Below are 15976 nucleotides of genomic sequence, written 5' to 3' on the forward strand. Positions count from 1 at the left end.
CCCATATTTATCCTTTGAAATCAAGGCAATCCTTTTGCAATAGTAGCAATGTTCTGAAAGGAAAAAACCCTCTCCATGAAGAAATTCAGCCATTTTTCTCTAGGGTATGGGTCTTCACATGAAATGGCAAGGCAATAAATATAGTAAAAATTATTACAAGGCATTTTGCCTTGTGAATCATATACTCTGCTTTCAAAAAAAAAGAAGAAAAGAAAAAATAAGATGCAAATGAAATTTTAGAGTTGAAATTATGATTTTATTAGGTCCAGTGTACATTTGTATCAAAAAAAGACAGAGTTTATATCTCAAATAACTTTAAAGCATGTTTTTATAGCAAGACAGACATAAAATTGAGTCGGGATACCAACGTTTACCATTTGAGTGAAGCTATTTAATTTCTTTGATCTTTACTTTCCTCATTTATAAAATGGAAAAGGTAATACTAACTTTTTGAATTTATTTTGATAGTTGCATAATATGATATACAGAAGGCGATTATCACAATGCTTTGGTCATTGCAATTACTGAAAGTCAGCTTACAGATACGATTACATGATACAGCGCTTCATACAATTTGAAATATCTGCCTAGGCTTATCATTGCCCTCATGATCATAAGCGTGAATCCAAGAACTAGGCTTGATAAAATCCTCGTAGTTGATCCTAATGAACACTCAAGTTGATCCTTCTTTCGTTATGATGCGCCTTCATGATGGATGTTTGAGGGACTATGTATAGTATACTGCACTCAGTATTGTTAAACAGGGAATGCCAAGTTCAACTATGTTTCATTTTCCATCATCTTCTCTAATATCTAGGACAATACTCTTATCTGCAGGGCATAGTAGGATTCAGCTGGGGTTTCTGGAACATCTTCGCTAGCTCTCTTTGCCTACATCTGAGCTCCCACCTCCTCATCACATGGGCCAAGCTCCTCACTGTCTCCAAGGCTGCACTACAAAATGGCCTCCCTTCCTGCCACTGACTTGACCTGCCTTCTTTCTTGATTCTGTTTTTCTTTTTAATCATGCCTGATATTCTGGTGATGATGATTCAGAGGGAGACATTGTTAAAATCCTGCTCTGAATGTGGGGGTGGACTAACCATCCATATCTCAGTGTAGAGAAAAACAAAGTCCCTCCTGGAAGGCAGATGACAGGGTCAGTCTGGAGCACAGGTGAAAGCAATATTCAGGGTAGTTGATGAAAAGAATCTGGCACTGAGGTAAAGTTGGACATAAATCAGTAAGAAAGGAGGTGGTTAAGACAAGATGTAAGCGATGATGCTAGGGAGGTAATGCTAGTGAATCAGTGTCAAGTCAATGAATAATATTATGTTTGTCTTATTTATTATATTTATTTAGGGTGAGAACAGACCCTTCAAAAGACCGAATCAGGCTGGGCAAAAAATCTTCATCAAAATTCTTATCATCATCTTACTATCATCACCATAATCATGTTTTCAGAAAAATAGGAAAGTATTGAGTTACACTGAAATAGTCAAACAATAGGTTAAAACAGCACTTGGTTATTATTGTATAATCTTCACTCTGCAGGTTATTGACTGATTGAATTTTATTGAAATGTATTTCACATAACACAGAATTTCATATAACATAAAATTCACCATTTTAAAGTGTGCAGCTCAGTGATTTTCTTCCTTCTACCCCATGCCTTAGCAATCCAATTGTTTTCTTATTATTTGGCTATGTCTTGAAAACTTGTGGCTCTGACTCCTAGTTAGTCAAGATTTACTAACCTGAATGTGTTCCTTTTTCAATGTTGCTGTAACAAATTATAACAAATGTAATGGCTTAAAACAGCACAAGTTGATATCTTGCAGTTTTGGAGGTCTTACTAAACTAATCAGTATTAGCAGGGCTGCATTTCTTCTGGAGACTTTAGGAGAAATTCATTTCCTTGCCTTTTCCAGTTTCTAGAAGCCATGCACATGCTTTGCTCATGGCCCCTTCCTTCATCTTTAAAGCCCCCCCCATAACATTTTCAAACCCCTCTTGCCTCTGTCTTTCACTTATAATGACCCATATAGTTACATTTGGGCCCACCCAGATAATCTAGGATAATGTTGCCATCTCAAGAGCCTTAACTTAGTCACACCTGCAAAGTCCCTTTTGACATTAAGGAAGCATTCACAGGTTCTGGGGATTAGGATGTAGACATGTTTAGGGGAGGGTATTATCATTTGGCCTACCACATTGAGATTCATATTAATGTGTTATATTGCACGAATAATATAATCTTAGTGATTTGTTTTTTCAATGAGGTCCTTCACTGGTATGAAATTTTCTTGAACACTTCTCTGGAATTCACAGCCTATTAAATTTAAAAGTTGTTTTTAAACTATATGCTAATTTCTAGGGAGCTTCCACTCTCCCACACTATGTCAGTCCCATCTGAAATAAGTTCCTTTTACTGAGTTCCACACAGTATATCTATCACATTAGTCGTGAGTTTTGCCAGTGTTACTGAAAATTTGGAAGTTTGTGGGAATGGCTATCTACCTCGTTGATCCCTTCTTTCCTTTTTTCATTCCTATCTTCCCCATCCCTCCTCTTGTCCTCTACCTCTCAGATATCCTGGACTCTTTAAATTTTTCTCTTTCTACTATGCAGATCAGTTCATTTTTGAACAAATTCAGTTGTTAAACTTGAATAAAACACACCAAAGCACATAATAGAAAGAGACCTTCATTGAATACATTTCTGAGTCTGTTGAAAACGACTGTGGCTATAGCTGGCAAAATGATATTTCTTCCAATTATAAACATAATACTAAAACATATAAAGATTGTTATAATAAATAATTCAAAAATTATGCTGTCTTCAATTATTTGGACACATTTGATATGAATATCTAAATAACATGTTACTTGTTGACATTCATCACAGTAATTTGTTTTGCTTAAGTACTCACTACTTACCAGGAATTTTGTTAATTGCAAATTCAATAAAGAAGAATAAAGCATAAGGTCTTGATTTCATTGGCTCACAGTTTCACTGATCTACTTTAGCCATTGTCCATCCATATCTTTGGCATGGCTGTCACCTTTAGTGAATTATCTTGTACCTACCCATAGATTATGGTCAAGATAAATATATAACAGAAGACCAGGGTTAGACACTACTATAAATGGTATCCATTAACTTAATACCAGTTGCTATGGAAATAACAATATTAAAATAGATTTTTGAAAGTTAAAATTGTTTTCCTGAATAAGGCATACTTCTAGCACAATGAGATCTCAGAAATTTTGGTTCCTCTCTGCATCCACAGTATATATACACCTCAGAGAGCTTTAAAATGTCAAGGAGTTTCTCTTCATTCTCTCTACCTGGCATAGAGTAAGTGATAAAAATTAAAATATTTGTTGAATGATTAAATATCAATGCATTTAACTGTAGCTTTGCTCTTAGCTATTAGATTATATTACACTCTACTTATCATATTGTACCATGATTATTTTGTGGACTTTCTGGCTCCCTTTTAGACTGTGAGTTAAAAAAAAAAAAAAAAAATAGTGGTTTTGACTTCCGTAAATCTATATCCCCAATGCTAAATTCAGAGTCTAGCAAAGAGGATGTTTTGAATGACAGTTTCTAGGTTGAGATGATTAATCTTTGGAGACCACCCTCAAGATAAGTAATCAATGGAGAGGATTTAGAGATTAGGAGAATTGTACTCAGAGCATTGATGCAAACTGATATATATTCATTTGTCACACCTAACTCACGTTCTTTTTCTGGTAGATTATGTTAGCTACCTTAGAAGTTTCAAGTGAAGGTCAGCTATATCTGTACTTTTGATATCAAGTTATAATAAAAACAAGTCAAGCCAAATTCTACCAAACACACAGAAATTTATAAATATAGACATTCATTAGCAATCAAACACAAAACAGTGTATGCAACCTATATTGTAATCTCAATAAAGTTATGGGGTGCCTTTAGTTCTTCTGACCTTGACCTGGTATGAAAAGGTCACTTGAGGTGGATGTGAACAGAAGTAACTCGTGTAGTGGTCATTGGGCAATTACAAATTCCCCTACACTCTAGGCCAAGCATAGATCACTTTAGGGCCCAGCTGTGGCCACTGTCCTTGTGGATATAGTTTACAGGAATCATTCAATTCTTACATTGTGATCATGAAAAGAGAAGCCAGTCTTCCTAAAGTATATGAACAAATATGCATATCTAAATGCCTCCAATTTCATCAGTGAGAACCTACTTCTAATAGTCATTATGCTAATTAACAAGCCCCTAATTGGTGAATACAAATTCATTTTGACATTCATCAGGTTAATTACCAAAGCCTCAGGTGATAATGGAGAGATGCATGCAAGAAGCCAGTGTAGTTAACTTGGGAAGATGGTCTTTCTGATATAATGCCAGGTGAACACCACAGAATGTGTTTTTTGATTATAGTAGCTAAGATTTGTATCTTAAACTAACACAATCATAGTATCACCATTAATGTTAAATTACATATATGTGTAAATGTGTGTGTGTGTGTGTGTGTGTGTGTGTGTGTGTAATAAACTACACTGCATTCTCTTCCAGGGGACATCTGCTCTCTAGAATTCAGGTTTAGGGTTTGTGATCTAGGTGGTTTTAGTAGATACTACAAAAATAATCCATCTTCTTGGAAGTCTTCTCTCTAATCCAATTCCAATTTTACTTTTAATCTCATCTTCAGTTTCAAAATTATTTGTAGAAATTTTATATAAAATAATTCAGATTTACTCATATGCATTTGATATCTATGATTAGTAGATGTTTTTCATGTGATATTTTCCCTTCCCGAATAATTTATAATCTCATCCAGAGAAAGATTTTATTTTTTTTCCATTTTTATTTGCTTCCATTCATTTCATAAATATTTAGTGACATCAAGCTAGGTTTGTTTTTTTTATTTTTTGTTTTTCACTCTTTCTTTTGCTTTTCCATGCCCACATATAACTGGGATCAGTACACAGCACATACCCTGTAAATATTGATTGACTGAAAAATATCCTATTATGAGACCATCATTATTGAAGTTTGAAAGTTTCTTTTCCTAATTTCAAAATGCCTTTTTCATTTTAGATCACCTCAGGTAGCTGTCTCACAGCATCAATCTATCGATTTTCACTGCACGGGGTGAAGAAGGAACCACCAAATCAGGTATGTCTTCCAGTACCAAAATGTACTGATTTAAAATCAAATACATATAATAGACTTCAGAGTGAAACTTTAAAAATATTCTTACAATAGAACTTGAGACAATTGATTTTGGCAATTAAATAAAAGTAAGGGACCACTTTTTTATTTTATTCATTCATTCATTTATTTATTTATTTATCTATCTATCTATCTATCTATCTATTTATTTTGTTTTGCCCCTACTACAAGATCTCTCTTGTGGAAAGGAAAGTATTTATAGAAGTACTCGTTAAAGCTTCTACATTGCAATTTACTCCACCTAATAATTACTCGCTCAACATATATTCTATCTAAATGTCTTTAGTCACAGTCCTTCTAATGTAACCTGGGTGTTCATTGTTCTGTTTGATATGCACTGGAAGACTGCTGCATCTTACTCTAATCAGTATTTGAATGCATTGTCTGTTGAAATGAAAGTAACAATGATTAGTAGGGCAGATGTTTCCCTGCAATGTGAAAATGGAGGGGTTAAAACCACAAATTAAACTGAATACTCAGTCTTTGCATGCATTTTTCAAGATGGTTGGGTACAAATTTTTGTGAAGTGGAAATCAGATTGTAGTCAAGTTATAAAGGCCTTCCAAATAAATGATATTTGGAAATAGATATACTGTTCACTTTGGAGAATAGACACAGAACTGTAATATGTTGGCAAAATATATCATTTGCTTTTGTGGATAGTGATTTTGACAGAGACGGGGAGAAACATAGAAAAGGAAAACAGAACAATTAGAATTTCATGTCAGTGCATCAATACATCAGTGTGTTAACAGAAGGATTAGAAGAGCCTATGACTGGATTATCATTATTCCTTAGTATATTACTATTCTTATTAACGTTAGACATGTTGGCTGAAAATGCTATAAAAATCAGTTGCTCATGGCAGTTGTCAAAATATAAAGATCTTATAGTAGTTAACTACTAATATTGGTCATATTCATCTCTTGTTTATCCACATATTTCTTAGTATTTTTTCATGGGGGTTTCTAATTTATGAGGTCATGAGAAAAAATTAAAATATAATGTATGCATCAATGAACTGGCATTTATTTCACAGTTGAGGAAAGAATTGAGGCCAACATGATTCACATTTTTTGTTTGTTTGTAAATAACAGTATTGTAATGCATATCTTATGTTTAAATAAATTGTGTAGTAATTCTTTCTTTCTCTTCAACCTTCACAAATACTTGTTGAGACTAGGTAATGAATAAAACTGTAGAATACAGATAAGCAGGCCCGACTGGGAGTGAGTACCTCCTGGTTAGCTAATGTTCCAAGGAAGAACAAGAGGGTCAACCTTAAAACACCAATTTACAATGTAACTTATCATTCAAGAGTCATATCATATGATTTTCTGATTATTACTGTCTTAATTATCAGGCTGCCTTTTTTTTTTTTTTTTTTTTTTTTTTGTCTGATTTGTTTAAACTGTTATTAAGAAGATGGAGGAGTGTCCCTGGGTTAGAATGATTCCTCTGACTACTAACCTGCTCAGATTTTGTACAAAATCACTATCTATATCTCTAGATTATGGGCCATCGGTCTAATCTCCATTAAAACTTTAATCTCATAGAATAAGGGGGTTGACAATTAAGTATCTTTTGAGTCAAAACCCTTAATTAAGAGGTTATTAGTCTTCCTGGTCGAGAAGTTGGCACTATGGTTGAGTTTCTGTGTTTCACGATGCCTGCCTCACATCAGTTCTTACCTGCCTCCCCTTACACACATTTATCACTGGCTTTGGTCAAGGCATTTACTTAACATATGTTTTCGTTTGTTTTATTAACTTAGCCTAAAGCCTTTCAGCCAAGCTTACATTTCAAAAATCAAATAAACAAAATGAAGCAAGTGTTTTGTAGTTTATTAGACTGCCTCCATGATTCTGGACAGAGCGTTTAAACCCTCCCCTTTCTACTTACTGAATGAAAGACCTCTGTTGGAGGAACACTAGCTACTCTCACATAGGTATGTAGTATCTTGGTTCGTTCTTATTTATGTATTTGTTTATTTTTGGTATCAAAGAGATTTATCTAAATATATTTTTATTGTCCCTTTTGATAAGTATCTGGTCATTTGATCTTTTTATAGCATGAACAGAGCATACATTTTAGATCCAAGTAGTCTTAGGATCATGTCCCACATTCATCTTTCACTAGCTGTGATTCATGAGAAAGTAAATTAACCTCTTTTTCTACAGTTGCTATGTTTGCAAGTGGGAAAAAATAATATAATCTAAAAGGGTTTTTTCAAAGAATTGATTTAGGTTATACTTTTCAAACACTTAGTATATGGGTAGCACAGAGCAAGCACTCAAAAATGTTAACTGTATTGTGGAATTGCTTAGATAATCAGAGTGACATATATGCTATACCGGGTATACCATACAAATGCATACGCATTTTAAGATATGTTAACACTTTGGTCAACATTGTTCAAGCAGTAGTTCGCTGTAATCAGAAGTGTCTGGACGCTGATGGTAACCACTTTGAGCACCTCTTGTAATTGCAGAAGTCAAACGTGACTTGTATTCATCTTTTATTATTGGTATATATTAATAGTTTTTTCCTTTCTTAAAACATACATACATTTTTTTGGCACCCTCTGTATATATCATATATACGATATATATGAGATATACATGTATCATATATATGATATTTACATGTCTATATATGTATATATATATATGTATATACATATCTATATCTATATCTATCTATATATACATATATATGTGTGTGTGTGTGTATATATATATATATATATATATATATATATATATACAGAGAGAGAGAGAGAGAGAGAGAGAGAGAGAGAGAGACAGAAATCACATGGAATAAGAATGCCTTATCTGTTTTCAAATAATTGGAGTAGAAAAAAATCTCAGCACTAAAACGCACTAAAGATAGCTTGAAGTTTGACATTTGCAGTGCCACAGGTTGATTATAATTGCAAATACAGAAAGTTAGGAATACCGGATGTTCTACATGGAGCTCAGTATTTGAGAAAGCCAATGTAAAAGTGACCATGGATATCACCTAGCCCAAAGTATTTTAAGACAGGATTGCTTGTTTGGATTTGTTTTATTTGCTTTGGTTTGGTTTCTTATGTGGAACTACACTGTATATGAAAGTTCTATAAGGAGAGCTGATCTATTTGGGGATGGGAGAGGCTCAGATTCTGGTCTGTTCACCTCCTCCACTAACACCATCCCTGAGTTTACTCTGAAGCCCCCTTCCAATGTTTCGAGAACACAATTTAAAAAACATTGATTTAGTCCTGTCCTTTAAATTTTAGGATGGAGAAAGTGCAGCCAGCATTAGTGAAGTGACATGTGCAAGGTCACATGCACACTGAGAGAAGGATGAATCTAGGTATGCTGACTCCCACGCACTGCATCATGTTGAGTTTTCTGAAGAATACATGTCAAGTTTAGGATGGCAATATGGCTGTGGGAAACGTAGTCTTCCCTCCCGTTTTGCCATTCAATCGTTTTGGTGGTTATACATGTATTAGAGCAGCAGTTCTTGAAGTGTGGTCCCCAAGCACCAGCAGCAGGATAACTTTGTAGAAATACGAATTAGTGGTCCTATCCAAACCGTGTGAATCAAAAACGCTTGTCGTGGGACCCAGCAACTTATGGATTGAAAGCCCTCCAGAGGGTTCTGACATTTGTTAAAGTTTGAAAAACCTCTGTATTAAAGACATTCTTTGGGAATTATCTCCATCTGTAAAACAATTTTTATTAATGGCTTACTTACTATTTTGAAGATACATAAAATTCTATAAAGAAAAGACTAGAGAGAGAAGAATGAAACTAAATGTTGCTGATCACCTAACATATACCAAGTAGTCTTTCATTTCTGTTAGTTATCTTCTTTAACCCTTATAGCAGCACTCTGAGGTATATATTATTATCTGAACTTTGAAGGGAAAGTTAGACACAGAGAGAAAAAAATAACTTAAGATCATTCAACTGGAAGTTTCCGAGCTACGATTTGAACCCAGATGTAGTTGACTCAAAAGCTTTAAATCTTCCCATTATGAGGTGAAACCCGCTGGGCTTCACACACACCTGGGATGGAATGTCTAATCCTCCAGGGGAAAAGCCATGCATTCAAAGTTTATTGCCATTATGGTGTATTTTGATGTTGATTATATTTGGAATATAACACTCGTTTACCTCTCTCTTATGCTACATAGAAACAATTTGTCACTCTGACATGAGTATGTCTTTTCTACTCTTTTTCATTTGACTTACATCTATTTGACTATCCCCAAATTTTTGTGTACTAGCCTTACTATGACAAACTAATATATATGCATATATTTATTTTTTCTCTAACATTTTATGTAATAAATAAATACAGCTCCAGGGTGTCCTGTTTTGGGACATCTAAAAAGTTTTTGAAAAATGAATCATCAACTTAGATATTATGTAAATAAGATCATGTAACTATTATGTAAATGTAATTACATATAGAAGTAATTACAGGGATATGCACTGCAAACTTCAGAACGGTAATATAGGGAATTATAGAAGAAGGTAATTACATATCATGTTTCCTAAAGCTTTAACATCTAGAGAGAAATTCATCCATTTTTATATCTGAAAGAGACATTTAATGTCTTACTGTGTTTTGCAGTGTGGGTATGGTGAAAGGATGGTCTGATTAGGGTAGTGGGGGATGAGGAGATAATTGTGAACTTGTAAGGTGTTCCTATTATGAAAGCATCTCAGTTCTAGAGCTGGGAACAGTACATGTCAGTTACAAGCTTTGCTGACCTCTACATGAGGCTGATATTCAATGTCCAGAAAGGAAAATTCCCCTTGCCCACTCCACCTTCTCGGGTTCTGCCTGTAAGAATGTCAGCCACAGAATCTGGTACCTGGTGAAGTTCTGGAAGACTGAACTAAATTAGACAGGTTGTACCAATGGCTGCCAAAAGAAAAATAATCTAAGAAGATAAAGGCGCAGAATTTAGCAAAGAAGTATATGCAATAATAGTATCTGAGGATGTGTATTAAATATTGTATCCATCTGAAGGATATGATGGAGTATGCATATAGAAGAAAACACTAGAAATCAGAAGTTAATGAGATCAGATTTGTAAGCAAAACAAGAAAGAAGTTCGGGTACTCAGTCTTTTTTATTCTTATTATTAGTTTCAGGTATACAAAACAACATAATTATTAGACATTTGCACACCTTACAGAGTGATAACCCCACAAGTCTACCAACCAACCATCTGACACTGTACATATCTATACTTCCTATGCTGTACTTTACAGCCCATGATTATATATAGATGGGACAGGTGTGTTCAAAGCGAGGGGGAGTATTTTGAGGGGGATTCATGGCAATGTGTCTTTTACTGTGATATTTTTTTTTAAATTTAAACATTCACCATACTGTTTGATCACACTTACATATTTAATTATAGTTGACATTCAATATTATTTTACATTACTTTCAGGTGTATAGCACAGTAGTTAGGCATTTATATAATTTATGAAGTGATTCCCCTGGTAGGTCTAGTGCCCATCTGACACCACTCAGTCTGATTAGAGAGACAAATAAAGGTTTGGGAACCAGATCAGCTAACTTTGAAATTCAAGACTCTGTGGACAGCTTTTTTTCCCTAGGACAAAGGTAGCAATCAGTTACCTGCCACTCATAGACCCTATCCAAGGCCAAGCTGTATTCATTTCTCTAAGTAAATATCTCTCCAATTTCTTTACTTCTCTTCATCTTCACTGCTATAACCATACTCCATGTCACCATCATCTCTTGCCTGAATAACTGCAATTGCCTCCTTACCAGTCACCTAACTACCATTTATTCTCTCCACAATCTGGTTTTCATAGTGCACCCAAAGTTATTAATCATCCAATCACTCACCATTGCTTTTTGGGAAAAATATTAAAGTTCTTCACATTATCTACAAGACTCTGCATGCTATTATATCTCCTTGCTTCTATGGCTTTGTTTGGTGATTCTCTCAGCCCCAGTTTCTCTGCAACTCAACACTGTCCATTTTCAGTTCCTCTAGGTAACATACTTTTTCAGGTTTTTTCTGAGTAGCAAGTTTCCTTTACTGCCCTTTTCTCTTTTAGGTTCTGCAGGTCTCAATTCAAATATTGTTTCACCAGGAAACACTTTCTTGACAACTTCCCCCTGAAATTTGGACACACACACACACACACACACCCTCCACAGGTTTGGTCCCCTGTTATATTTCCTCATAGCTCTTAAGATTTTTCTTCATAGCACTAGCTAGTTTACAATTATACATTTCTATGTAAATTTGAATAAATGAGTGGCTCTCCCAATAGACTTAATTTACATGAAAGCAGGAACCACAACTTTTTTGATTATAGATATTCCCAAGGACTTAGACCAGTGGTTGGTATAAAATATTTGCTAAGCAGTCTCTTCTTAGATATGACACCAAAAGTGTAAGTGACAGAAGAAAAACAAATAAATGGAACATCACACAATTAAAAAAATTCGTACCGTAAACAATATCATCATTAAAGTAAAAAGAAAACTCACTGAATGAGACAAAATATTTACAAATCACATATCTGATAGGGGACTTATATTCCAAATGTATAAATAACTATTATAGCTCAATAATAAAAAAGGTAAATAACCCTCAAAAATGGGCAACTAATATAAATACATCCCTCCAAAGGTTGTATACAAATGATCAATAGGCATGTGGCAAAATGCACATCTCTTAGGGAAATGGAAATCAAAACCACAGTGTGATGCTACTTTATGCCCACTAGGATGACTATAATGAAAATTAAGGAGAATAACAAGTGTTGACAAGGAGATATACAAATTGGAATCCTCATACATTGCTGGTAGAAATGTAGAATGGTATAGCTACTTTAGAAAACACTTTGGCATGTCTTAAATATGTGAAACATAGAATTACTATATGACACCTAGAAATTTCACTCCTAGATATAACAGAATTCCAAGCATATCTTTACACTGAACTTTGTACACAAGTGCTGTGAAGAAAAATCTTGTACACAGTGTTCATTACAGCAGTACTCATGGTGACCAAATGTGGGAACAACCCAAATTTCCATTAGCTGATGAATGAATGAACACAATTTGGTATATTTGTAGTGTAATACTCAGCAACAAAAGGGAATTAAATGTTAATACATGCTAAAACATGTAGGGAAAAAACCTTTCAAACATTATGCTTAGAGAAATGAGCAAGTCAAAAAAGACTATAAAATACAATAATGGTCAGATTTTATTTATAATAAATAGCCAGAATAGATAAATACACAGAGACAGAAAGTAGATTAGTGTTTGCCTAGGGGTAGATAGGAAAGTAACTGGGAGTGAATAGGGAGTGGCTGATAATAGATCTAAGGTTTTGTTTTCTTCTGATACTAAAAAAGTTTATAAACTTAAAAGGTAGTGATGATTGCACAACTTTGTGAATATACTAAATATTGTTGTTTATATACTTCAAACAGATTAATTGAATCATATGAGAATTGTATTTCAATAAATCTAGTTAAAATTTAAATCTAGTTAAAATTTTTAAGTCATGACATGAAGATACTTTTTTAATTTAATGTGTGTGTATAGTATTTGCACTAAAGATCAAAAACTGTTAACACACACACCCACAAAAAGTAATACAAAACACCAGCAATAGTAACTACATGGGTAAATATATATATAAAGTCTTATATTTAAATGTGTTTGAAAGATAATTAATTGTTTAAAGAAAAAATATTAACATTGCATTGTGAGTTTTATAACACACAGAGAAATAAAATCTATGAAAATAGATAGGAAAGGTCAGGGGGAAGAAATGGGAGTATATTATTGCAAGTTCTTTTAGTATACGTGAAATGTTATCATAACACTTGAAGGTAAACTGTAATAAGTCAAAGGTGTATATTACAAAGTCTAGAGCAACCACTAAAGTAATAAGCAGAGGTATAGCTTAAAAAGCAGGTATAAAGCAATTAAAAATGTTCAGATAGGAGAGACTCTCCCAGCCCCCACAGGCGCTACTTACGGTGCTTCAAGATCCTCGCAGCACTGTGGTGGCCAGGGCCACAATGGCGCCATGGTGTCCACTGTGCTCCTGCCACCCACGCCCATGTTCCCTGTGATGAGCCCAGGTGGCTGGGGCTGGAAGAGGGAGCCCCAGGCCAGGAAAAAGGAGGTCCTGCTCCTGGGGCACGGCTGCATCCTGTGGAGTCCTGGCCTGGCACCCCTGGAGCCAGCCCGGATCAGGCTGCAGTGTGGGAGCTCTGGAGAACAGGATGGACTCCCCCTTCCTGGCAAGGGCTCACTCACCCAGAGAGATGCGCCCGCGCAGTAGCTTGGTGCCTATGGCATTCTTACCAGCTTACCTGGGCTCACCGGCTTGGCCTCACCAGTCTCCAAGGGTGGGGTGAGAGGTAACAAAGGTGGACATTGTCTCTCTGTGTCCTTTCTTGCATATAGGGCACCCTCCCCAACCACAGACCTTAGCACTATACCCTGTCCCTTCTCGGTCTCTATCCAGGGCTGGAATCAGCCCTACTGTCCAAAGTTGCCTGCTTGAGCTCAAAAGTCCTCTGAATCTGGCCCAGTATTAACTAATGTGTTGAGTTTGTTGGAAATGTAAAATATGCTTTAAATTTAATCCCACATGCTGGTTATACAAATGTGGTGCTTTGCGAAAATTCAACAAACTGAACATTTAAGCGGCGTGCATTTTTTGGGGTGATGATTACACTTGAATAAAAGTTAAAAAAAGTTTAGTTTATCCAAAAAACAGTATAATAAGAGGATAAGAGGAAAAAGTCTACAAAAATATATGGGATTTTTTTAAAGGCACAATAGTAGAGTTAAGACTGACTATCAATAATCTTATTAAATATAAATGGACTAAGCATCCCAATTAAAGTTGGAGATTGTGAGAATGGATAAAAAACATGTCAACTAGTAACATACATTAAGTATAGAGATACACATAGGTTAAAAGGGAAAATTAGATCATGCTAACAGTAAACAAAAGACAGTTGCAGTGGGTATATCAGGTAAAGAATATTAACAGGAATAAAGAGGATCATTTCATAATTTTAAAGAGTCAACTCATCATAGAAGAAATAATCCTAAATCATTGTGCACCTAATAATAGAGCTTCAAAAGATATGAAACAAAAACCTATAAGAACTTAATGTAGATATCAACAAATCTATAATCAGAAATTTCAACACCTCTTTTGTAACAAATAGGAAAAGTCAACAGAAAATCAGTAAGGTTATAGATGACTTGAAGGACACTGAAATCCACTTGGCATAATTAACATTTATAGAATACACCCACCAAATGGAGCAGAATGTAGGTTATTTTCAACTATACATGGAGCATTTAGCAAGATAGATGATATTCTGACCATAGCATATGTTTCAATAAATTCAAAATAACCCATGTCACACATATATTTTCTATGACCACAATGAAATTAAACTAGAACTCAATAACAGATATCTGGAAAATCCCCAGGTTTTGAAAACTAAATAACATACTTCTAAATAAGTCATGGCCCAAACTAGAAATCAAAGGAAAATTAGGCAGTATTTTGAACTGGATGAAAATGCAGCATATCATTGCAGTTCATTGTTTCAGGTCTTATTGTTTAGGTCTTTGATCCATTTTCAGTTAATTTTGAAATTAACTGACAGATAGCAGTCTAGTTCCATTCTTTTGCAGGTGACTTTCCAATTCTCCTGCACCATTTACTGAAGAGACTGTCTTTTCTCCATTGCATGTTTTTGGCTCCTTTGTTGAAAATTATCTGTCCATATTTATGTGTGTTTATTTCTGTGTTTTCAATTCTCTTCCATTGGTCTCTGTGTGTGTTTTTCTGCCAATACCATGGTGTTTTGATTATTGTTGCCCTGTAGTACAAACTAAAGTCAGGGAGTGTGATACCTCCAGCACTGTTCTTTTTTCTTAGAATTGCTTTGGCTATTGGGGGTCCTTTGTGGTTCCATACAAATCTGATGATTTTTTGTTCTATTTCTTTAAAAAATGCCATTGGGATATTGATGGGGATGGTATATTGTAGTAAAGTTATGGACTTTGGATTCAAAGAGGATTTTATGAATTTGACCTTAAAGGTAAGGGAAGTTAAAGCTAAAATAAATGATTGGGACTATATCAAACTAGAAATCTTCTTCACAGCAAAAGAAACCATCGACAAAATAAAGAGGCAACCAAACGAATGGGAGATTTCTAACAATGCCTCTGATAAGGGGCAAACATTCAAAACATATAAGGAACTCATACAACTTCAACAACAACAAAAATCAATCCAATTAAAACATGGGCAGAGGATCTGAATAGACATTTCTCCAAAGAGGACACGCAGATGGCCAATAGATACATGAAAAGATTCTCAACATCACTAATCATCAGAGAAATGCAAATAAAAACCACAAGGAGATATCACCTCACCACAGTTAGAATGACTATCATCAATAAGACAAATAGTAACAAGTGTTGGAGAGGCTGTGGAGAAAAAGGAACCCTCATACACTGTTGATGGGAATGCAGACTGGTGCAGCCGTTATGGAAGGCAGTGTGGAGGTTCCTCAAAAAATTAAGAATAGAATTTCCATATGACCCAGTAATCCCTCCCCTGTGTATCTACTCCAAAAATCTAAAAACATTTATTCGTAAAGATATATGTACTCAGTATTAATTCCAGATTAAT

General features: G+C 34.8%; 1 long non-coding RNA gene across 2 annotated transcripts in view; it reads left to right on the forward strand.

Annotated features, from left to right (window-relative positions):
• LOC141572435 (uncharacterized) overlaps nt 1-15976 on the forward strand; it is a 1196122-nt gene that overhangs the window by 667891 nt on the left and 512255 nt on the right. For both annotated transcript variants that reach the window (XR_012497796.1, XR_012497795.1), the window contains one exon: nt 5101-5178. This is a non-coding gene — a long non-coding RNA (uncharacterized LOC141572435). The remainder of the gene's footprint in view (nt 1-5100; nt 5179-15976) is intronic.

The sequence above is a fragment of the Rhinolophus sinicus genome, linkage group LG06, assembly GCF_036562045.2.
Source record: "Rhinolophus sinicus isolate RSC01 linkage group LG06, ASM3656204v1, whole genome shotgun sequence".
Taxonomy (NCBI): domain Eukaryota; kingdom Metazoa; phylum Chordata; class Mammalia; order Chiroptera; family Rhinolophidae; genus Rhinolophus; species Rhinolophus sinicus.